Source organism: Rhipicephalus microplus, chromosome 1 (assembly GCF_043290135.1).
Source record: "Rhipicephalus microplus isolate Deutch F79 chromosome 1, USDA_Rmic, whole genome shotgun sequence".
Classification (NCBI taxonomy): domain Eukaryota; kingdom Metazoa; phylum Arthropoda; class Arachnida; order Ixodida; family Ixodidae; genus Rhipicephalus; species Rhipicephalus microplus.
In genome coordinates this window covers 52573944-52599531 of record NC_134700.1, presented here as the reverse complement: position 1 = coordinate 52599531, position 25588 = coordinate 52573944, and the positions used below count along the sequence as shown (strand labels likewise).

At 50.8% G+C, this 25588-nt stretch overlaps 1 protein-coding gene across 6 annotated transcripts in view; it reads right to left on the bottom strand.

Moving 5' to 3' along the window:
• The window catches only part of LOC119177780 (putative thiopurine S-methyltransferase), a 428663-nt gene that overhangs the window by 303126 nt on the left and 99949 nt on the right, over positions 1-25588 (bottom strand). The gene's annotated exons all lie outside the window — the stretch shown is intronic.

Here is a 25588-nt window from a genome sequence, read left to right as displayed (position 1 = left end):
GCCTGGCTCATACCCCATGTGTATTCTAAAGCACTTCTTCCTCTGCGTCTACCAACCATCGCTTCATACGTCACATGATTCCCCCTCCCCCCGAAAGAAGGCATGGATTACGAACAAGAAAAAGTAAACAAGGCAAGGTTGAGAAGTCGCGAATGTCAAATGTACAATTGCTTTCATGTCCCAGTGGTGTTCCGTAAACTCGCAAAACTTCAGAAAAAAGTGCAGCAGTCCGGTAAATAGGGGAGTTCTGGTGGGTGAGGTTGGCTGTGGTGTTCTGGAGAAGGTAACCGCGTCCTGCTAAACTGCACTGATCATGACATGACTTCAGCAGCTGCGAGGAATGAACAAGGTTGGAAGCCCTTGGAGCACTTGAAGGTCGAATGTCGTAGGCGCCAAATCCTCGGTCGTACGCGCTCTATTCTGTGTAGCGGCTGAGACAGAATTAGTGCTTGCAGCCTGCGTGTACAAGAACTGAAGTTCAAGGCATTATGTCTATGTTCTTGCGTTGTACAAATTATAACGTTCAGTCTCTTTCGTAGTTTTCTGTGGCGTTTGCTCCGTTGTCGTAAACTAATGGAATGGTGTCTGAATCTTTGCGTGGTAAAACTGGTGACTTCTGGTCTTCTTCGGTGTTTCCTGAGTTTTCGGAGCTGTAATCTTAGGCACAGTCTTGACATTTTGTGCAAATGCGTTTCTGGTGCCGATCCCTTATGCAATGTTGCCTTGCTTCTTGAATTTGTTTTAAGAGGCTTGCTTTGCGTCGTCGTCCTTGTTGATGTGTCCGTTGGAGTGTCTGCGATTCACGGACTTGCTTTTGCTGGCGTTGCTGACGTTGCTGTGGACCGTATTGCGCTGGCAGCTCTTCTTGAACATCGCGCTGGTTTTCAAGACAACCTGATGGGGTCTCCAGTCGGCAGCTGGTAGTCTGTGAGCTGTTGTCTTGCTGTTCAGGCAATGAAGATGATGCTTAGGAGTTGATAGAAAGTTCTTCAGAAGCTTTTTGTACACTGTTCACTACGAGAGGCTCTTGCGCATGGCAGCGCGTGACGTTCGATGCGTCTGAGCCTTCGGTGTTGCTTCGACTGTCCAGTGTGCATGCACCGCACGGTGATGCATGAACCCGTGCGGAAGGAGCATGGCTCGACTGGGTATTTTCTCGGTGTGTCGTGAACATGTTGTCTTTATGAGGCAAACGGTGAGCGTCAGGAGGGCTTGAAGAGCCGCGTGATGAAAAACCGGGTGGTGGACCACGTATGCGAGACAAAAAATGAAGTGCATGAGGTGGGTAAGCAACGTCTCGTGTCGTGTGCTGGAGTGACGACTTTGACAATGCCGGCTTTCGTGAAGAAAAACCCGGTGGAAAGCTACGTTCCTTGAGAAATAAGCGTGGACTGTGACGGCCGAGTTTGGTTGTATGCAGATGGTCGGTAATGAGGAAGTGCTTGTCGTAGTCGTTAAAACGGGCAATCATCTCTTCTTTGATCTTTTGCCATAATTCGTCGTTTTCGAATATGTGTGTCAGGTAAAACTTAAATGCGTCACTGGAGATGTAGTCAATGAAGTTGGTGATCATTTCCCGTTCCGACCATGATTCAAATGGTAGCGTGGAGCTCGAACAGGTCGAACCAGTCCTGAACAGGTCCATCGTCCACTGCTCCAATGTACTTGGGGATGGGAAGGTCAGTCGATGGTTCTGTCATGATGCTGGTCGATGCGCAATGCTAGGCGCTCGTACGGTATTTAATGTGTGGTCAGCGTGTCTTGCGGAGAACCTTGTCGATGATGTGCGACTGATGAAGAGGCTGGCAGGTCTGCATCCCGCCGACTCGTGTGACGCCACGATGAATGGGGACGTGGCTTGCTCATACCCCATCTTTATTCTAAAGCACTTCTTCTTCCTCTGCCTCTACCAACGTCATATATATATATATATATATATATAAATATGTATATATATATATATATATATATATATATATATATATATTGTTAAGGCGTTTATTAGCGGGCCCACAGCGAGCAAGCACAATGGCGACAGTAACGGCCAAGCACGGGCTCTCAGCGCGAGCGGCGTCCTTGTTGGGTAGCCCCACTAGAAGGTACTCAAGAGTTCGACCCATTTCATAGTTCGGAGGCTTCGCTACAATTACCCCGGGGTCGAAGAGGGAGCCGCCTGGCAACCTAACAGCTTGTTATTATGAGCGGGTCATAATAAGCCTTCAGGCGCTCCACGTTGACGATGTCTCGCCCACGGCGGCGCATGTCCGAAGATTGTTCAACGGGTTCGATCAGATAGTTGACGGGTGAGGTGCGCTCGATGACACGGTAGGGGCCTTCGTATTTGGGACGTAGTTTGGAAGAGAGGCCAGCGGCAGAGGTCGGGATCGAGAGCCATACAAGCGCACCAGGAAGGAACGTGGGCTCAGAAGTGGTGGAGCCATCACGGATACTCTTCTGCCGCTCTTGCTCTTGCGTCGTAAAAGTCTTGGCAAGCTCGCGACACTCTTCAGCAAGCCTGGCTGTCTCGGAAATAGGTGTACACTCAGATGGATTCGGCGTGTACGGGAGTACCGTGTCCATGGTGTGCGACGGGTGCCTTCCGTACAGCAAGTAGAAAGGTAAAAAACCAGTCGTGCTCTGAGGGGCGGTGTTGTAGGCGTAGGTGACGAAGGGCAGTATATTATCCCAATTAGTGTGGTTGGCAGCGACGTACATAGAAAGCATGTCGCCGAGGGTGCGGTTAAAGAGTTCGGTGAGGCCATTCGTCTGTGGGTGGTAAGCAGTAGTTTTGCGGTGGACAGAATGGCACTCCGTCAGAATGGCTTCGACGACTTCCGACAAGAAGACACGGCCTCGATCGCTGAGAAGCTCTTGGGGTGGTCCGTAGCGGTCTTAAAATCGGACCAGGTTGCGAAATCAGACGCGTGGTTGTTATACCACATGCCGGCCACACCCGCGAGGTAGAAAACCAGGTTGCCGAGTTTACCTGCCTCGTCCCAATGATTGGGGACGCTGACGCGTTCGTACATGGCGAGCCAGTCCTCGACGTCGGTGCCATCCGCGCCGGTGAAGACAGGTGAGTCGCGGATGCGGGGGACACCGGAACATGGCGTCGGCGCAGGAGGAAGCGTCTGCTGGGCGGCGTCTTGTTGCATGGTTGAAGGCACGGTACGGGATCTAAGCTCCAAGGGCATCGAATGTGAACCGAAGATGTTTCAAGGGCACAGCACTCTCCACCAAAATGTTAAGGCGTTTATTAGCGGGCCCACAGCGAGCAAGCACAATGGCGCAGTAACGGCCAAGCACGGGCTCTCAGCGCGAGCGGCGTCCTTGTTGGGTAGCCCCACTAGAAGGTACTCAAGAGTTCGACCCATTTCATAGTTCGGAGGCTTCGCTACAATATATATATATATATATATATATATATATATATATATATATATATATATATATATATATACATGTCTTGTAAGATGGCGTCCAGTACCCTCAAGACTCTTCTTTATTGTCTCGAGTATGTGCCCCACGACCTAAACTGGAGTGGTGATGATGAGTATGTACAGATGAAAGAATGGAACAAGTAATGATGCTCACACTTATTTTCCCCGTGGACTTGATCGGCCGACCCGGGCGAGACTTAGGCGGGAAAGGTACGGCGAACAAAAGGTTTAAGGCGTGAAACGTGAACTAGCTCGGATGCACGGTACCGACGGTCCGAGGAGCCCTCGACGGGAGTGACAAGGTAATTGACAGGAGATGTTCGTTCACTAACAACGTAAGGTCCGAGAAAGCGTGACTGAAACTTTTCACACAATCCGGGTGTACGAACAGGCGTCCAAAGTAGTACTTCATCTCCAGGACGGAAGGTGGCATCTCGACGAAAGCTGTCATATCTTTGCCTGCGGTCAAGTTGACTAGCCTCCGTGTTGAGTTGAGCACGTTGCCGTGCGTCAGCGAGCCTGGAGACGAAATTTTCTGGCATAGTCGTGGACGTCTTTGTCGTTACATTGAAGAAAGAGGCATCAATGGTGAATGTCGGCGCACGGCCATAGACGAGGAAGAAAGGTGAATACCCGGTGGTTCGTTGAACAGCGGTGTTGTGTGCAAACGTTACGAACGGTAAGAGTTTCTCCCAGTTATCGTGGTTCGGTCCGATGTACATGAATATCATGTAGATTAGAGTCCGGTGGAATCGCTCTGTCAAGTCATTTGTCTGCGGATGGTAAGCGGATGTGGTCTTATGAACTGTACCACAAGTTTTTAGAATTTTGTCAAGAATTGTCGACATGAAGGCCTTGCCGCGGTCACTCAACAACGTGCCAGGTGCACCATGACGCAACACAATAGCTTCTAAAAAGAAGGCGGCAACGTCTGAGGTGGAGCTAGTGCGTAGAGGAGTGGTCTCCGCGTATTGTGGGAGGTGGTCGACGGCTGTGACGATCCAGTGGTGGCCCGTTGGCGTTACGGGAAGTGGTCCGACGAGGTTTATTCCGACAACAATAAAAGGTGTATCGGGACAAATAGTGATGCTCACTACATATATATATATATATATTGTTACGGGGAAGATTTATTCACCGAGAGCTGGTCTTGCTAACGGCTTAAAGAGCGCACAGTCATGCAGGCCAACGGGAGAAGCTCTAGAGTCCAACACACTACAACCACGTTATCATCTTCTTCATTTGGGTGCCACTTCAGCTGTGTCTAGGTGACAGTTTCATACACGTATCATCACCCCGGCCCGTAAGGCACCGTCTCGGTGCCTGTTAAATGAGCGAGTCGGCGTTGTAGGGCTTGAGACGAGAAACGTGGACTACTTCCGTTCTGGGTGCAGCAGCTGATGAGTTTGTGGTAGCGGAAATCTCGTAGGTCACAGGTGTGACCTGACGAATGACTCGGTAGGGCCCGGCGTATCGCGATAGTAGTTTCTCGCTGAGGCCAACACGTCGAGACGGGAGCCACAAGAGAACAAGAGATCCCGCAGAAAAAACGGCATCTCTATGTCGACGGTCGTAAAGGGACTTCTGTGCTGTCTGCGACGACGATAACCGAGCGCGCGCTACCGCGCGTGCCGTGAGGGCCCGGGAGATCGCATCCTGAGTGTACGAAGTGGAGAATGGGTGGTCTGATGAAAGCAGTGTATCGAAGGGCAGTAAGGGATGACGTCCGAAGAGTAGATAAAAAGGGGAGTAGCCCGCTGTTTCATGACGCGACGAGTTATAGGCGAAGGTTACGAACGGAAGAGCTATGTCCCAATCAGTGTGGTCGGTAGATACGTACATGGAAAGCATGTCCGTCAATGTGCGGTTTAGGCGCTCCGTAAGGCCGTTAGTCTGAGGGTGGTAAGATGTGGTGAAGTTGTGAGGGGTAGCACAAGATCGGAGTAGGTCATCAACCACACGAGATAGAAAGTAGCGACCACGGTCTGTGAGCAGGTGAGTCGGAGCGCCATGCTGGAGAATAATGTCGTACAGCAGGAAGTCGGCAACGTCGGTTGCGCAGCTGGTTGGTAGCGCTCGAGTGATTGCATACCGAGTGGCATAGTCTGTGGCCACTGCAATCCATTTATTTCCAGTTGTAGAAGTAGGAAAGGGACCTAGCAAGTCCAACCCCACTCGATAAAATGGCTCGGCTGGAACTTCAACAGGTTGAAGAAGACCGGCAGGGGGAGTCGTAGGCTTCTTTCGGCGCTGGCAGAGGTCACAAGATGTGACGTAACGGCGAACAGAGCGGTAGAAACCCTTCCAGAATACTCGTCGTCGAATGCGGTCGTAAGTTCTGGAGACTCCTAGATGTCCAGAAGTTGGAGCGTCGTGGAATTGTCGCAGAACATCCTTTCGCAGGTGATGCGGTACGACGAGTAAAAGTTCCGCGCCGTCGGGGTGTAAATTGCGGCGGTACAAAATGTTGTCTTGAAGCAGGTATCTGCTAAGAGAAGGGTCAGCATGACGCGATTGAAGGCGGTCAATGATGGTGAGCAACGATGGATCTCGGCGCTGTTCGTCAGCCACGTTCAAAAAGTCAGTGATGGCTAAAACGCAGGCATCGGATTCCAAATCAGTGGAGCTAGGTGGATCAACGGGGTGCCGGGATAAGCAGTCAGCATCGCTGTGCAGCTTTCCAGATTTGTAAACAACCGAGAACGTGTACTCCTGTAATCGAAGAGCCCATCGGCCGAGTCTTCCTGTAGGGTCTTTAAGCGTCGACAGCCAGCAAAGCGCATGATGGTCCGTGATGACTGCGAACGGACGTCCGTATAAGTACGGACGGAATTTCGCGATAGCCCAAACGAGGGCTAAGCATTCCCGCTCAGTTATAGAATAATTTTGTTCCGCTTGCGACAAAAGGCGGCTAGCGTAGGCTATCACACGGTTGGTGCCATTCTGTATCTGAGCGAGTATAACACCAATGCCATGGCCGCTTGCATCGGTGCGAAGCTCTGTTCGAGCCGTTGGATCAAAATGAGCCAACACAGGTGGTGAGGTGAGGGCGGTAATTAGCGACGCGAAGGATTGTTCTTGGTCCCTTCCCCAAGAGAAGGCCACATTCTTTTTGAGGAGATCCGTGAGGGGCCTAGCAATATCCGCGAAGTTGAAGACAAAGCGGCGGAAGTATGAGCAGAGCCCAATAAAACTGCGAACTTCTTGTGTGGAACGCGGAACCGGGAATTCTCGGACTGCACGGACTTTGTCAGGGTCGGGTTGAACACCAGTGGCGTCAACAAGGTGGCCGAGTAGTTTAATCTGCCGACGTCCAAATGAACATTTCGACGAATTCAGTTGGAGACCAGCGCAACGAAAAACGTCAAGAATTGCCGAGAGACGAGACAGGTGGCTTTCGAAGGAGGGCGAGAAAACTATTACATCATCCAGATAGCAAAGGCAGGTCGACCATTTGAAACCGCGAAGAAGAGAGTCCATCATACGTTCAAACGTTGCCGGGGCATTGCACAACCCAAAAGGCATGACCTTGAATTGGTAAAGGCCGTCGGGTGTGATGAATGCTGTCTTCTCGCGGTCGCGGTCGTCCACCGAAATTTGCCAGTATCCGGATCGAAGGTCAAGGGTCGAGAAATAGTTGGCGCCGTGGAGGCAGTCGAGCGCATCATCGATTCGGGGTAAAGGATAAACGTCCTTCTTGGTGATCCGATTCAGGTGGCGATAGTCGACGCAAAAGCGCCAGGTGTTGTCCTTCTTTTTAACTAAGACCACAGGGGAGGCCCAAGGACTCGATGACGGCTCAATGACGTCTTTACTGAGCATTTTCTCGACCTCCGTCTGTATTACTTGGCGCTCAGCACGTGACACGCGATAAGGGCGTTTGTGGAGTGGACTGGCGTCACCGGTGTCGATGCGGTGGGTTACGGCACTTGTGCGGCCCAGGGGACGGTCGTCGACGTCAAAGATATCCAGGTAAGAAAACAGAACACCCCGGAGCGCCGCAATTTGGGAAGGTAAGAGGTCGCTGGATATCATTTTGTCGAGGAACGCCTTATTTTGCGACGTGATGACAGGTTTCGCCATGGTCTTAGTGTCAGGTGTAAAAGAACAAATCGAACATTCATCAAGGGTGGAAAGATCGGCTAAAGTGATGCCTTGGGGAAGAACTTGGGTCGACGTAGAGAAGTTCAGAACTGGAAGTAGCACCGTGTTGTTAGCAACAATCACTATAGTATGTGGTAGTGCGATGTGGTGCGTAAGGGTCAAATCAATGAGGGGAGCTACCAGATAGTCTCCATCAGGAACGGACGGGAAGGACGACAGAGGAACGTACATAGCAGCCTGGGGCGGTAGCCGTAGAGATTCCACAGATCGTAGCCGAGTGCGACTTGGAGGAGTGAAATCGGAGCGCAAAGGCAATTCGAGCCGTAAGATACCGGTAGAACAATCGATGAGGGCGGAGTGGGTGGTTAAGAAGTCAATTCCAAGGATGACGTCATGTGGGCAAGCATCGAGGACTGCGAAGAGAACGGAAGTGTGGTGGCCAGCAACAGTAACGCGGGCAGTGCACATACCAAGTACCGATGTTCGACTTCCGTTAGCAACTCGAACAGTAGAGAACATAGCTGGTGTGAGAACTTTTTTCAGGCGAGATCGAAGTGTAGAACTCATAACAGATACTTGGGCACCAGTGTCAATTAGAGCAGTAACGGCGTGGCCATCAACGAACACCCGAAGTAAATTGCGTCTTGAAATTGTAGCCGGTTGAGGGTTTTCGTTCCGAGTCGTCAACGCAGCGCCACCTCCAGGAGCTGCACTCGTCAGTTTCCCGGGGAATGGCCAGAATAAGCCGGTGACGGAGAGCGGCGGCGTTGAGGGGAGCGTGACGGCCGACCCTGAGGTGACGGCGAGCTGCTTGACCAGGTTCTTTGGGCGACGACGTCAGCGTAGGACGGTTCGGAGCGTGGAGATGAACGGCGGGCTGAAGAGTCCTGATTATGGTCATCCGAAAAACCGGGTTGCGAATAGTGTCCACGGTCCTGACGGCGGTCGACATTACGAAAGCTTGGCCGGAAATACCCCCTGTTGCGACAATGGCGGGAGATGTGCCCAACTCGAGAGCAAGAAAAACAGATGGGTCGATCATCGTGCGTACGCCACTCAGATGGATTTCGGTAGCGTGGTGTAAACCGAGGAGTTGAAGCTGCCGCAGCGACAAGTGGGGCAGAGTGGTGGTCAGCGTTGTGGACAGGAGTGCTCATGGGCTGCGGCTGGGGAACCTGGACGCCCAGGTTAGCAAACTCTTGGCGTACGACGGCTTGAATGAGCGAGACTGTTGCCCAGTGGTCTTGCGCAGGGGGCTGATAGGAAGCGGGTGCCATGGCTTCCAGCTCCTGGCGAACAATTCTTGCGATATTGGCAGGAGGCGCAAGTGAACGGGGCGCTGCAGAATCCTCGCAAGACGAAGTCGCAGCAGTGTTTGGTAGTCTCGCGATGTGGTGGGTGATTCGCCTGCTTTTTGCTTGTTCAAATCGTCGGCATTCGGATATGATGGAGTCGACAGTGGTGCAGTTCTTGCACATTAGTATGTTGAAAGCATCATCAGCAATGCCTTTCAACACGTTGCTGATTTTGTCCGCCTCGGACATGTTTTTGTCCGTCTTCCGGCACAGTGCCAGTACGTCTTGGATGTACGTGACGTACGACTCCGTCGATGATTGAACACGCGACGCGAGGTCTTGCCTGGCTGCCATCTGACGAGCAACTGACCGACCGAACAAATCGCGAAGCTTTTGCTTGCATGTGTCCCAGCTGGTTAATTCTTCTTCATGCGTCTCATACCAGGCGCGTGCCGTACCTCTTAGGTAGAACAGAATATTTGCCAGCATAAGCGTTTCGTCCCACCTGTAGTGCTTGCTGATGCGCTCGAATAATGCGAGCCATTCTTCGACGTCCGTGCTGTCCGTCCCGGAAAACGTGCCAGGGTCGAGAAGATGGGGGGAATCACAGGTGATGGAGCCGGCGCGGATGGCGAGGCCTGAGTGCCAGTTTCAGGCATCGTGGCTGGAGAAAGCTGGCGTCCACTGCGGAGTTCCAGAGCCGGGTTGTGTGAAGAACCCGCACCTTCCACCAAAAGATGTTACGGGGAAGATTTACTCACCGAGAGCTGGTCTTGCTAACGGCTTAAAGAGCGCACAGTCATGCAGGCCAACGGGAGAAGCTCTAGAGTCCAACCCACTACAACCACGTTATCATCTTCTTCATTTGGGTGCCACTTCAGCTGTGTCTAGGTGACAGTTTCATACACGTATCAATATATATATATATATATATATATATATATATATATATGTATATATATATATATATATATATATATATGTATCTATATAGATATATATATATGTATATATATCTATATATATATTGTGAGCGCTGATTGTGTTGCTTATCATTTTCACTTTCACCTGCGCATACAAAGCACCGTGATCATCATCATCGTAGCGGCTCGCTGCTTGTTCGGTTGCTGGCTCGCGCGTCTGGGTTGACAATAAAACGGTCGCTCCTTCGTACCTGACGTCGTCTCACAAGTGGTGGAGCGTGCTGTGATTCCCAAGTCCTCGTGCACTACCGGTCACCCCTGGAGCTCCGATCAGGTCGACGGCTGTGCTTGCCAACAGTGATGGCGCAAAACGACCCACCCCCTACCGCCTTCTTCGCACCACCCGCTCAGCCTGCTGGGCCTCACCACACCGTGAGTACCTCGCAACGAGACCCTCCAGTGTTTTCTGGCCTTCGCGGTGAGGACGTAGAAGAATGGCTGGACAGTTACGACCGTACCAGTGCTTGCAATTACTGGGATGAGGCACATAAGCTGCGCTATGTACCCTTTTATCTGAAGGAGGTTGCTAAGACGTGGTATCATAACCACGAACGCGACTTTCCTGATTGGTCAGCATTCACGGTGCAGCTGCGTCAAATATTCGGCACTTCTACAGGACGCTCTGAGGTAGCTAAACAGAAGCTCGCTACCCGCATCCAGGGGCCTGACGAATCGTACACATCGTACATTGAAGACGTTCTGGCCCTCTGCCGCCGCGCCCAAAAGGACATGCCGGAGGCCGATCGTATTCGGCAAGTAATGAAAGGCATCAACTCCGTCGCCTTTAATGCTCTTGTCATGCAGAGCCCGACAACAGTTCAGGACATTATTACCACCTGCCAGCGCCTGGACGCACTTTACTCAATGCGCCTTCCACACGCCTCCTATGACACTCGTCTTACTGGCGAGCATGAGCTGCGAGCTCTAATTCGCACCATAGTGAGAGAGGAACTTCACAGCCTTGTTCCTGCCAGCGCACCGACTTCACCTGCCCGCTCACCCCCTCCTAACCTGCGGGAAATTATAAAGGACGAATTGGCGTCGATGACGAGCGTCGCACGTGCCCCGCCGCCTGTGCCCTTACATGTGCCTACGTATGCCGAAGTCGTGTCACGGCCTCCTCCACCTACTCCACCTGTAACTACGGACGTCGTATACGACCATTTGGCTGCGATGGCAGCCAAGGCACCACCACAACCACACTTCCCTGCCTGGCGCCCTACGCGCCCCGTCTGTTACTACTGTGGCATAAGAGGACATATCTCCCGCTTTTGCCGTCGGCGCCAGCAAGATGAACGACGAGGTTATTCTTCGTACGAGAGTGACCGGGCTGCGCGGTCTGACCCCTACGTTCCAGGAACCTACATTCCCTCGTCACGACGTTCGCCTTCGCCTCCTTTGTCCCACGGTGAACCTCGTTCTTCCCGCTCACCCCGCCGTCGTTCACCATCGCCCTTCCGCCGTACTACTTCGCCTTTACGTTCTGCCCTGATGCCCCTCGACAGCCACTCGGAAAACTAGCAGCTGCAGTTTTTGGAGGAGAAACTGCCTGTCGTCGAATTGTCCCAATTCCTCCTGCGCGCCCTGCAAATTTACTAACTGTTTGTGTAGAAGGCATTTCGGTTGACGCACTCGTGGACACTGGAGCAGCCATTTCGGTCATTGATCGCGAACTATGTCATCGTCTACGAAAAGTGCAAACTCCATATGTTGGTCCGGTGTTATGTGGTGCTAATGAAAATAGAATTTACCCTATTGGACAATGCACTGTTCGTGTTCTGATCGACGGAATTCGTCACCATATACAATTGGCTGTGCTTTCTTCATGTGCTCATCCGATTATATTGGGCTGGGACTTCCTGTCAGCCGCTTCCGCTGTCATTTCGTGTGGTCCGCCCGTTATTCGCATTACGGACACTGAAAATTCTAGTGCTTACGATTTTTCGTCGCCTCACCTTGTTGCAGCTGCAGACTTTGTACTGCCCCCGGCCCAAGAACGTATCCTCACCATTAGATCCAGCGATACCATTGACGGTGACGCAGTGGTTGTCCCCGATCAGCGCTGCATTTTCCGAGGAATCGCCATCGCATGTTGTCTAGTGCGGTTTTCGCGTGGTCATGCCAGTCTCACCGCCTACAACACGACAACAGAGCCACAACTACTGCCAGAGGGGTCCACTGTTGCCAGCCTTATCGACATAGCACCGGTATGTGTCGTCACTGTATCGTCTCCGCCGTCAGTCGCTAAGTGTACGCCACCAGGAGGCTCATCTAATGCGCTTAAAGCCACTTTGAGTCCATATCTCACTCCAACGCAAACTAATGACTTAATGGCCCTTTTAACAAAACACAAGACTTGTTTTGACGTTTGTTCGGATGGCTTAGGTCAAACTACGGTGACCTCTCATCACATCGCCACAGACGGTTCTCGTATTATCCGCCGTCGCCCTTACCGCGTGTCGTCTTCAGAACGCAAGGTCATCGAGGAACAAGTCAATGACATGCTCGCACGCAACGTTATCAGACCTTCCACAAGCCCTTGGTCTTCTCCTGTTGTCCTAGTTAAGAAAAGGGACGGATCAGTGCGATTTTGCGTTGATTACAGGGCACTAAACAAAATTACGCGCAAGGATGTATATCCTATGCCTCGAATTGACGATGCACTTGACACCTTACAGGGTGCAGAATATTTCTCAAGTCTCGACCTACGATCTGGGTATTGGCAGATCCCGATGCATGAGTCTGATAAAGAGAAGACAGCGTTTGCTACTCCTGATGGTCTCTTCGAATTCAATGTGATGCCTTTTGGGCTCTGCAATGCCCCAGCCACATTTGAGCGGATGATCGATACGGTGCTGCGTGGCCTAAAATGGAAGACCTGTCTTTGTTACCTGGATGACATCGTCATCTTTTCATCCAGCTTCTCGCAACACCTAGAACGTCTAGACGAGGTGCTCACATGTCTAGCCAAAGCCGGTCTCCAGCTAAATACCAAGAAGTGTCGGTTTGCGAGCCGCAGCATCAAAGTGTTAGGCCACGTTGTCAGCAAGCTTGGCATCGAACCTGATCCCGACAAAGTGGCCGCTGTGCTGCACTTTCCTAAGCCCACCACGCTCAAAGACCTTCGCAGCTTCCTCGGCTTAGCCTCTTACTTCCGCCGTTTTGTCCGTGATTTTGCCACTATCGCGGCTCCTCTTCACAAACTCCTGACCACAAGTGCATCATTTCTTTGGACAGATGACTGTGAAGCTGCTTTCCAGACCCTGAAGCGATGCCTCACGTCAGGGCCAGTTCTTCGCCATTTTGATCCCACAGCCCCTACTATATTACACACTGACGCAAGTGGGCACGGAATCGGCGCTGTTCTGCTGCAGCGTGACCAGGCTTCACAAGAGCAAGTCGTGGCTTACGCGAGCCGTACTCTCTCCCCAGCGGAACGCAATTACAGCATCACTGAACAGGAATGTCTCGCTATCGTATGGTCCGTGCAAAAATTTCGCCCCTATTTGTATGGCCGCCGCTTCACGATCGTCACGGATCATCATGCGCTCTGTTGGTTGTCATCATTAAAAAAACTTGTCAGGACGCCTCGGTCGTTGGGTGCTCCGACTGCAGGAGTATGACTACAGTGTCACATACCGGTCGGGCCGCAAACACCAAGATGCCGACGCTTTGTCACGCTGTCCGCTGTTGCAAAATCATGACGCATCTACCTGCTGCGCAGCACCTCCCAGCCAAGAGACCACGCAGATGACCAGTCTTAGTCCCATCGAGCCCACTGCACCGGATGACTTCCTTCAATCCGCAGACCTCACCTCGCTCCAACGTGCAGACACATACTGCCGTACAATCATCGATCGGCTCACCGGCTCATCTCGTGCTCCAACAGCCGCTTGCGACGACAACTCACGCGTTTCAAACTTCATGACGGAACGCTACTTCGACAAACTTACCATCCTCTCGGTAGCCGATGGGTCCCGGTCATACCTCGCTCACTTCGACTCCAAGTCTTAGAAGCCTTTCATGACGACCCGACGGCTGGCCACTTGGGTTTTCATAAAACCTACGATCGCATTAAGACTCGCTGCTTCTGGCCTGGCCTCTCCACTAGTGTTTCCAGGTACGTCACTTCCTGTTCATCATGTCAGCACCGAAAACGTTCGACATCTCTTCCCGCCGGCCCTCTACAGCCTCTCCCGTGCCCATCCGCTCCCTTCGAGTTCGTCGGCATAGACTTATACGGACCCCTTCCGCTTACCGCCGCCGGTCACCGCTGGATTGTTACTGCCGTAGACCATCTTACTCGCTACGCTGAGACGGCAGCTCTTCCTACTGGAGCTGCCAGCGAAGTAGCCGACTTTGTTCTGCGTGCCATTATCCTGCGCCACGGCGCCCCTCGTGTTCTCCTGAGTGACCGTGGCAAGACATTTCTTTCTCGTGTGCTCGCTGAAGTTTTACAGGCCTCTGACACAATCCATAAGACCACCTCGGCATATCATCCGCAAACCAATGGTCTTACTGAGCGTTTTCATAGAACCTTGTCAGACATGATCTCTATGTATGTCCAACCCGATCACAAGAACTGGGACACAATACTACCTTTCGTCACGTTTGCCTATAACACTGCCATACAACGCACTACAAGTTACAGCCCGTTTTTTCTTGTGTATGGCCGTGCACCATCTTTTGTTCTAGACACCAGCTTTTTGTCCACGCCTTCTGTCCCATCTGCGTCCCTTCCGGAAGAATTCGCTGCCCGTGTCAACCACTGCCGCACAATCGCCCGCGCCAACACCTCTACCATTCAGGCCCAGCGAAAAGTTCGTTGTGATGCGACACGTCGAGTTGTGTCATTCTACCCAGGCGACGAAGTGCTCCTCTGGACACCTGTTCGCACACCCGGCCTCTGTGAAAAATTCATTCACAGATACCTGGGTCCTTACACCGTGCTTGAACGAACATCGGCCGTAAATTATCGCGTCGCGCCGGTTACTTCGGCTTCTGATCGCCGTCGTCGCGGGACCGAGATCGTCCATGTGTCTCGCCTGAAACCTTATATCCAGCGCTCATACACTTACTAAATGAACGTCTTGCAGACCGCTTTCGTGTAGGGGGGAAATAGTGTGAGCGCTGATTGTGTTGCTTATCATTTTCACTTTCACCTGCGCATACAAAGCACCGTGATCATCATCATCGTAGCGGCTCGCTGCTTGTTCGGTTGCTGGCTCGCGCGTCTGGGTTGACAATAAAACGGTCGCTCCTTCGTACCTGACGTCGTCTCACAATATATGTATATATATATATATATATATATATATATATATATTTAGGTATATATACATATATATATATCTATATATATACATATATATATATTGTTACATGGAAAATAACAGTAGTCAGTCCGCAGCCACAACGCAGCTCACCGACAGCTTCCACTTCTTCACTCTCAGTCTGAGGCACCTTTTTTGGGTATGTCCTACTATGCCCTGTTTCAGTCAGCCGAAATCACGTAACGCAACCCCCGGTGGCAAAAACGGTGACCCGGCAAGCTTACGGGGCCATAGCAGGAGCAGTGAAGCAACGCTTGAGCCTTGACACGCGGACGATGTCCAGGACAGCGGAGCGGAAGAGGTTGATGGATTATCAAGGACACTTTCATATGTAGTGTCAGTCACTCGTCTAAGCACGTGGTATGGGCCCGTGAAACAAGAGAGCAGCTTCTCTGAAAGGCCTGCATGTTGCGTAGGGGACCAAATAAGAACGAGAAAACCTGTCTGAAAGTGGTCGTCACGATGCCACTCGTCGTAACGATGCTTCTGCGAGTCCTTGGACGCCATTATTCTGCTAAGGGCAAGCTGATGAGCATGGTCAGCTCAGGTAATAGCGTCACGTGCATATTCAGAAGTAGACTGCACAGCGACTGGAAGGAAAGTATCCAAAGGCGATGCTGGTTTGCGTCCAAACAGAATGTAAAATGGCGAGTACCTAGCAGAGTCATGCCGGGAGGAATTGTGTGCAAATGCCACGTAGGGCAGTGCAAGGTCCCAATCACGATGGTCGGCCGAGATGCAATTCGATAGCATGTATGTCAGGGTGCGGTGTAAACTTTCTGTAAGCCCGTTTGTCGGTGGAGAGTACGATGTCGTGAGGTTATGTTGCGCAGATCAGGAACGCGGGATATCGTCAACCACTTTCGAAAGAAACGTACGGCCTCGGTCTGTCAACAGTTGACGAGGGGCTTCATGCACTGAAATGAGATCGCGTAGTAGAAAATCAGCGACGTCTGTAGCGCAGCTTGTGTGCATGACTCGCGTAACTGCATAGCGGGTCACGTAATCTGTAGCAACCGCGACCCACTTGTTTCCGGAGGCGGATGTTGGGAAGGGACCGAGTAGGTCCAAGCCAACATGGAAGAATGGCTCTGATGGGATGTCGATGGGCGGAAGATACCCGGAAGGAAGTCCCGACAACTTTTTGCGCCACTGGCAAATTTCGCAAGCGTTGACACAACGACGTACAGAGCGTTAAATGCCTGGCCAGTAGAAGCGGCGGCGCACATGGTCATATGTGCGAGTGACACCAAGGTGACCCGCGGTTGGCGCGTCATGGAGCTTGCGCAAGACTGTGGAGCGCAGGTGCTTTGGTATGACCAGAAATAGGTTGTGACCATTGGGCGACAAATTACGCCGATATAAGGTGTGGTCATTTAAGGTAAACATGCGAACAGAAGCGTCTTGCGGTGAAGATTCAAGCTGGTGTATAAGGCGGCTGATACGCGGATCGCGACGCTGCTCGTCCCCGAGATGAAGCAGCTAGGAGATGGAAAGGACGCAGCCCACAGAATCAGTGCTCGTAGGATCGAAGTCGGCCACAGAGTAGCGTGACAGACAATCCACATCTTTGTGCAGTTTTCCTGATTTACACATTACGGTGTAAGAATACTTTTGGAGGCGAAGTGAACAGAGGGCAAGACTACCTGTGGCATCTGTGAGGAAGGCGAGCCAGCAAAAAGCGTGGTGGTCGGTGAGAACTATAAATGGTCGGCCGTATAAGTAAGGGCGAAATTTCGCGACTGCCCACACCAGCGCTAGGCATTCGCGCTCTGTGATGGAATGATTACGCTCCGAGCGGGACAGCAGCCTACTGGCATATACTATCATGCGATGCTGCCCACGTTGTCGTTGAGCCAACACAGCGCCTATTCCGTAACCACTAGCATCGGTGCGGAGTTCAGTCAGCGCCGTAGGGTCGAAGTGAGCCAGAACAGGAGAGCAAGTGAGCAAAGTGGTCAGGCCGGAGAATGTTGCTGCTTGCGAGGGACCCCAGGTAAACGTCTCATCTGGTTTGAGTAAATCTGTTGGGGGTCGAGAAATTTTTGTGAAGCTCTTGATGAACCGCCTAAAGTAGGAGCAGAGCCCCACAAAGCTGCGGACATCTTTGGCGGTTTTTGGCACAGGAAAGTCTTTTACAGCTCGATCTTTTTCTGCGTCAGGCTGTACGCCGCAAGCGTCAACAATATGTCTAAGTATTGTAATGCAGCAGCGACAGAACCGGCACTTGGATGAATTCAGTTGAAGGCCGGCGATACGGAATACATAACGAATTTTGGACAGTCTCTCAAGGTGCGCTTCAAAAGGGGGAGCAAATACAATCGCGTCATCCAGATAACAGAGACACATAGACCACTTCAATCTATGGATCAGGGAGTCCATCATTCGTTCAAAGTTGGCGGGAGCGTTACATAAGCCGAAAGGCATGTTTTTGAATTGTTAGAGGCCATCGGTTGTTAAGAAAGCCGTCTTCTCTCAATCAATGGGGTCCACGGCAATCTGCCAATAATCAGAACGAAGATCGATTGAAGAAAAGTAGGCGGCACCATAGAGGCAATCAAGGGTGTCGTCAAATCGGGGCAGAGGGTATGCGTGTTTCTTGGTGGTGTCGTTAGGGGGCGATAGTCCACACAAAATCGCCACGATCCGTCCTTCTTTTTAACTAATACCACCTGAGACGCCCAGGGACTGGAGGACGGTTCAATAATGTCCTTCAATAACATCTTGTTCACCTCCTTCTGAATGATGCTCCGCTCAAAAGCAGACATTTTGTAGGGACGGCAGCGAACAGGGTTAGCATCCTCTGTGTGTATGCGATGCTGGAGAAAGGACGTCTGCCCTAGTGGTCTGTCTCCAAAATCGAAAATATCCTGGTAGGCCTCGAGAAGATGCTGTAGGCTTCAACTTGCGGAGGCGGAAGACCAGTGGCAATCATGGGTACAATTTGACAGCTGCCCGAATGTGTTGCGAGTAGTGTGCGCTGCGTTGAAACAAGGGTGTCTAAGGCAAGTACTTCGCTTTTTGAATCGAGCAACGGAGACAAGTGGGCCACAGAAATGCCTTGTGAAAACACATGACTCACGTAGCCAAAATTTACAAGTTCTAGGCAAGTTCTGTTATCTGTGATGCTGAGCACCATGTAGGGCACTGCTACATGTGCACAAAGAGTATGTCGGTGAGAGGCATAGCGTAACTGTCACCGTCGGGCACAGCTGGTGAGCACAGAAAATCGACGTATGTGACAGTTTTGGAGGGCAAGTGAACAAAGTCGCTGCATTGTAATCTGCATATAGGTTGGTATGAGGCGTCACTGATATGTGGCAGTTCAAGGCTGAGCACACCAGCGGAGCAATCGATCAGAGCAGAATTGACGGCAAGAAAATGAAGGCCTAGTTTGAGGTCATGGGGACATGTTGCAAGCATGGTAAGAAGGACGAACACTTGATGACCGGCTACGGTAAGTTGAGCTGTGCACACACCGACGACAGGGACTGTTGCACCATCTGCAACTTGGACGGCACTGGTCAAGGGGGGCGTGAGGATCCTCTTCATGCAACGACGAAAATGAGAACTCAAAGTAGAGACGCGAGCGCCCGTACGAATCAAAGCTTCAACAGGTGTGCCATGAACATATACTTCAAGGGTGTTCCGGTTCAAACGTAAAGGTGTCACAAAACGAGCGCTCAGAAAGGGCGCGCCGCCAAAGTCTCGCAATGAAGCGCCAGAGTGACGCCGCGAGGTCACGATAAAAAAAAAGAAAATGAAAACAAACATCCAAAGACCCCCGGGCGCGCGCCTCTCCCCTCGGAAGCGTGGGCTCGCCGACGAACCTCCTCACCCCACAACGGTGGTCGAGCAAGCACTCGAATTTTCTAGATGGAAAGGGGCGTGGTTGAAGCCGGGTTGAGTCAGCTGTCGCTGACAGTATTCGAACCGTCTCGCCCTCTCCCCAGCCTTCGCTGCGTATCGCGCCGACAAAATGACGAGAACTTTCTGGAATCTCGCGTGGAGGGTATTTAACCGAGCAGCGGAGGTGAGAGATCAGGAGAAGACGGAAGTTAGCGCAAGAGCGCGAGGGATTCCGCCGTGTAGTCGGCGAAGGTATTGTCCGTGGAAACAAAGCAGGAGAAGAAGATGATTTCCACCTGAGGGGTGACGACTCGAGCTACAGGCAAGAGTATGTGTTTACCGCTATCGAGCGAAGACGCGTGGCAACAGCTGCGTGCGTGAAGCCGACGTGTTTCCGGCGAAGAAGTTTTAAGCTTGGAGAGCGGCCTATTAAAGACATGAGGTTTCCTGGAAGAGAAACTTCAGCGAGGTTTCCTGGAAGAGAAACTTCGTGGGCAGCGGAACGACAACAACGCTGGACTTGGAGTGAGTGATTCTCGGAAGAGTATCATCTAGACTTTTGTTCCAAGAACTTTGGACTGAATAGGTTTTCTACCTCTTTAGTCTTTAAGTGTCTTGGTTGTTCAATGCATGCGACTGCATTGTAGTGCGTATTGTTGTCTGTGTCCGTTGTTTCGAGTGTGGCTGATTGTGCTGTGTAGTACGTTGTTTGGAGGGTGACATATTGTATTCAACTATTGTGGAGTGTGCATACTTGTGCATCGTTTTTAATCTGCCGTTATTGAGAATATAATTCTGTTTTGTTTATCAACTCTCGGCTCTGACTCGTTCTTTGGGCCACAGCCGGTTTCCGCTGGCGCGCCAAAAAGAACCACTTCTAAATTGTCCACGCTTTCGTGGTGCGGTTCGGGGGGCCGATACTTCGGCCCTTGGAATTAGCCCGGTGATCGCCTCCCTAATTAACGGGACCTGTGTGACAAAGGGCGACTGAGAACTTTTAGGCAAGGTCGACAGGGCAGCTTCACCTCCAGAAGCTGTGCAGTCTAGTTTTCCGGGGACATGTGGCGGTTAAACGATGGCGAGGGAGAGCGGCGACGCGTGTTTGCACGAGAGGAACGGCTTTGAGGTGGTGGCGATGACGGGACAGGGCGGCCGTAGTCCTCAGGGGCAGTAATTGCTGTAGACTCAGTGCGGGTCGGATAACGGTCGTTTGGTGGACGGAATGAGTTACTGTAAGCGGGGTACAATCCAGAAGGCATAGATGGCCGCTGGCTGCGGCAGTAACGAGCGATGTGTCTCTCACGACCACAGCGGAAGGAGACTGGCTTATCATCAGATGTTCGCCATTCAGACGGGTTTCTGGTTCGAATAGAGTATGAACGGCGACGTCTCATGTCCGCAGAAGCTATCGAGGGATCATTATTATCCAGGGTGGGTGCAGTAGACAGGATAGCCAGGTTAGCGAATTCCTGGCGCACATCAGCCTGGATCAACGAGACAGCTGGCGTTGCAGCGTCGGGCAACGTCGGTTTCTTGGCAGCCGGGTAAGCGGCCTCGAGTTCACGTCGGACGATGCGCGTCACGTCTTCGGTTGTAGACGGATTACAAGGAGTGGCTTCGCAAGACCACGTTGCAGTGGTGTTGGGTAGGCGCTAGAACTGGTGCAAAAGGCGTTGACTCTTCGCCTGCTCGAGATGGCGGCACTCTTTGATCACGGCGTCGATGGTCGTTACGTTCGTAAATACAAGCAGGCTGAACGTATCGTCGGCGATTCCTTTTAGAACCTGCGAAATCTTGTCGGCCTCAGTCATGTTGGATCGGCCCTTTGACACAACACTAAGACGTCTTGAATATAAGTCAAGTAGGGCTCAGTCGACGTCTGTGCACGTACGGCCAATAGCTTTCGGGCGCTAAGCTGTTGACTAAATGGGTTGCCAAAGAGGTCGCAAAGGATTGTTTACACATTTCCCAGCTTGTGATTTCATGCTCGTGGGTCTCAAACCAGATGCAAGGGGTCTTCACAAGCATAACGGTTTGGTCCCAGCCATATTGCTTGCTGACGAGCTCGTACATACTAAGCCATTTGTTCACATTCACCTTGTCCTCTCCAGTAAAGGTACCGGGATATCGGAGTTGCGTTTGCGTGACGTACCGGGTTGCTGTCGTTGCCGAGGTAGCTGGCGAAGTCGTATCTTCACCCGGAGCCATGGTAGCAGACTTGAGGAGGCGTCCACTGCGTAGCTCCGTTGTCGAAAGAGCACCCAGCACTTCGACCAAAATGTTACGTGGAAAATAACAGTAGTCAGTCCGCAGTCACAACGCAGCTCACTGACAACGTCCACTTCTTCACACTGTCTGAGGCATCTTTTTTTGGGTATGTCCCACTATGCCCTGTTTCAGTCAGCCGAAATCACGTAACAATAATATATATATATATATATATATATATATATATATATATATATATATATATATATATATATACATAAGGCAAACTAGTGTATGCTTAAGGGCTCGTTTTTTGTGTTTTACACAATATTAATGAGATCCAACAGACAATAGTGCCAAGAAAGGTATAGGAGAAGTTATCAGGCCTATTGTAATGTAAACGAGAAGAAACAAAAGTGGGTTTAAAGATAATTTGATTTGCCGTGTGCAGGATCCAAACCTGCGACCTTCGAATAACGCGTTCGATGCTCTACCACTGAGCTACCACGACAGCCATCCCCCCAGCCACTTTATAGGGTATTTATGTCAATTTAAGCGTGGGAGTGTCAGTGAGCGCCACTAGTAGCCATGGCGGCGAGTGTGGTACACTATTTATGAGCCTGTTTGCCGTCACGTAGCACGTGAACTTATTACTAACTGGCAGCTGACCAATTGTCCACCGTATACAACCTAGAGGCACCAAGTCTGCCAGTACGAGACCCTCGTTAATGAATAAGAGAAACAAGTGTATACTTAAGGGCTCGTTTTTTTGTGTTTTACACATTATTAATGAGATCTAACAGACAATAATGCCAAGAAAGGTATAGGGGAAGTTATTAGGCCAATTGTAAAGTAAATGAGAAGAAAGAAAAGTGGGTGAAACGATAACTTGCCGTGGGCAAGATCCGTGCTATATATATATATATATATATATATATATATATATATATATATATATATGTATGTATACTTATTTATATAGACAGAGAGAGAGAGATCTAATAGACAATAATGCCAAGCAATATATAGGGGAAGTTGTTAGAACAAATAGAATGTAAACAAGAACAAAGAAAAGAGGGTGAAAAATAACCAGCCGTGAGCAGGAAACGAAACTATGACCTTCGAATAACGCTCTCGATGCTCTTCTCACGGCTCGATTGCTGCTCACGGCTGGTTATTTTTTCACCCTCTTTTCATTCTGCTTATTTATATTCTATTTGTTGTAATAACTTCCCCTATACGATCCATGGAAATATTGTCTGTTAGATGTCATTAATATTGTGTCAAAACACGGAAAAACGAGCCCATACGTACACACTTCTTACTCATATATATATATATATATATATATATATATATATATGAGCGATTACCGTATAATGATGATAATCTCTACCGCCATGGCTCGTACCCACTCAGAGGGATCGCAGTGGAGGCAACGTCGTTTTCATTCTCTACCCGCGCTTGCCCTGTTTTTCCTGGTAGTGATACTTCTTATCATTCCTCCGGTCTCAGACGAAGCCCTCTGAGCGAGTCATTCTTGCATCCTTCGTGTACACGGCTTTAGGCGGGCAACGTGCGTCATCTCTGTCTTGCATGAACGTCGGCCTTTAGCGGTGACACGTGCAATTTCATAGTTGACCTCGCTGAGACGATGGAGTATCACGAAAGGACCGGCGTAGTGTGCCAGTAGCTTTTGGCTCAAACCAAGTCTGCGTAATGGGGTCCACACCCACACTAGATCACCGGGGGCTTAGGTTACATACCTGTGTTGACTGTCGTAGAGAGTTTTGGAGGACTCTTGCGCTGCCAGTGTACGTAGGCAGGCAAGTCGACGTGTCTCTTCCGCACGACACAAAGTTTCCGCAATTGTTAAATCGTCATGGACGACAAAAGAAAAGATAGTGTCCAGCGTATGTCGAGGTGAGCGAGCGTAGAGCAGATAAAAAGGGCTGCAGCCTGTCGTTTCGTGTTTCGACGTGTTGAAGGCGTACGTGACGAATGGTAAAACTTCATCCCAGTTTTTGTGGTCGGAGGCGACCTACATTGACAACATGTTGATCAACGTTCGGTTTGTGCGCTCGGTGAGGCCGTTAGTTTGTGGATGATACGCAGTTGAGTGTCGCAACTTTGAGGCACACAAACGATGTAATGATTCGACAATATCAGCGGTAAATTGTCCTCCACGGTCACTTATTATCACACGAGGAGGTCCATGTCGGAGGATGACTGAATGCAAAAGGAACTCTGAAAGCTAGACTGCCGTGGCGGAGCATAAGGAAGCCATCTCGCAGTACCACGTCAGGTAGTCGGCGCATACAATTATCCACCGGTTACCTTTTGAGGAGCGCGGAAACGGTCCCATCAGATCAATGCCGACCTTTTCAAAAGGGGAACCGGGAGGCTTTACAGGTTGCAGGTGACCAACTGAAGCCGAGGAGGGCCGCTTGTGGCTCTGGCGCTGCGTACAGCTGGCCACGTAGTTCTGAATTGTCTTGCTCATTTTCGGCCAATAGAACCGCTCTTTCGTACGACTAAGTGTTCGTGCGGTGCCTAGATGGCAAGAGGTGGGGTCATCATGCGTGAGACGCAGAACAGACGTTTTAGGGGCGCAGGAACAACTAGCAGAAAGTGGGCGCCCGTTGTGGACAAGTTTCTCTGGTAAAGAAGACCATTTCGGACGCAGAATCAGCCTTCGCTTAATGAATTTCTCGCTCCAGGGAAGAGAGCTTTCAAGCTTGGGTCATTACGCTGCTCAGCAGTGAAAGTCACAGCATCGGGAAAGCCGGACGACGAAGAAGCAATAAGGTGGTCAAATTTATCGCCTTCACAATCGGTCGATGGTAGCGGCATTCTGTAGAGGCGATCCGCATCAGCGTGAGACGGCCAGTCTTGTATGAAGTGGTGAAGACATGTTCTTGCAAACGAATGGCCCATCGTGCGAGGCGGCCGGATGGGTCACGAAGGTTGACCGGCCAACACAGGGAATGGTGATATGTGACGATAGTGAACGGGCGATCACAGATGTATGAGTGAAACCGTTGCATGGCAAAGACTACCGCTAGGCATTCCTGTTCGGTCACTGTGTAGTTGCGTTCCGGCTTGCTTAAAGATTGACTTGCGTACGCCACAACGTGTTCCTTCTTGCCAGAACGCTGAACAAGAACGGCACCGATACCGATGCCACTTGCGTCAGTGTGAATTTCCGTGGGCGACGAAGGATTGAAGCGCCGAAGTATTGGCTGCGAAGTTAACAAACACTTCAGCTTGTGAAAAGCAGCATCGCACTTGGAGGTCCACTGAATTAGGCTGTTCTTGCTTAGAAGGCTCGTCAGGGGGTGAACGACATCCGCAAACTTGGGTACGAACCGGCGGAAATACGAGCAGAGCCCGATGAAGCTACGCAGTTGTTTCACCGATTTTGGACGCTCGAACGATTCAACGGCCACTGTCTTTTGTGGGTCAGGTCTAATGCCATTTTTGTCGACGAGATGTCCTAACACCAATGTCTGTCGCTCGCGAAAGTGGCACTTTTTTGTATTCAATACAAGGCCAGCTTTTTCGATGCAGCTGAGCACGAGGTCTAGGCGAGTGTTGTGCTCCTCAAACGTACGCCCAAAAATTACGACATCATTAAGGTAACACATGCATATATGCCATTTTAAACCACGCAATATATAGTCCTTAAATCTTTCGAATGTCGCAGGAGCATTACATAATCCGAATGGCATAACGTTGTACTCGTAAAGTCCGTCGGTCATTAATAATGCCGTCTTTTCTTTGTCAGCTGCGTGCATCGGAATTTGCCAGTAACCGGATCTCAGGTCGACAGATGAAAAGTAGGACGCGGAATGCAGGCAGTCTAGAGCGTCATCGATATGCGGCAGTGGATAGACGTCTTTCTTGGTAACAGAATTCAGTCGGCGGTAGTCAACGCAAAATCTCCACGTACCATCCTTCTTCCTCACTACAATGACGGGTGCAGCCCACCGACTTGCCGATTCCTGTATTATTTCCTTTTCCAGCATCTCTTGGAATCACTCGTTGACGATCTTGCGCTCCGATGGTGCCACTCGGTATTGTTTCTGCCTAATGGGATGCGCCGACTCGGTGTGGATCTGATGACGTATCCGGGACGCTGGGATCAAGGGCCTTTGGCTGTATTCAGAAAAATCGAACACTTTCGAGTGCTTAGACAGAACGTCGAGCAGTGTATGACGTTCGCTCTGGTCAAGTGACTTGCAGACCATTTGTAGCAATTGGGCATTTTCTGAACCTTCTAAGCCTAGATGTTCATTTTGGCTTGTAGCATCAACAAGTGCAACCAGCGTCGTACATGACTCGGGTCTAAATACTGCAAGTTTCATGCCACCTGG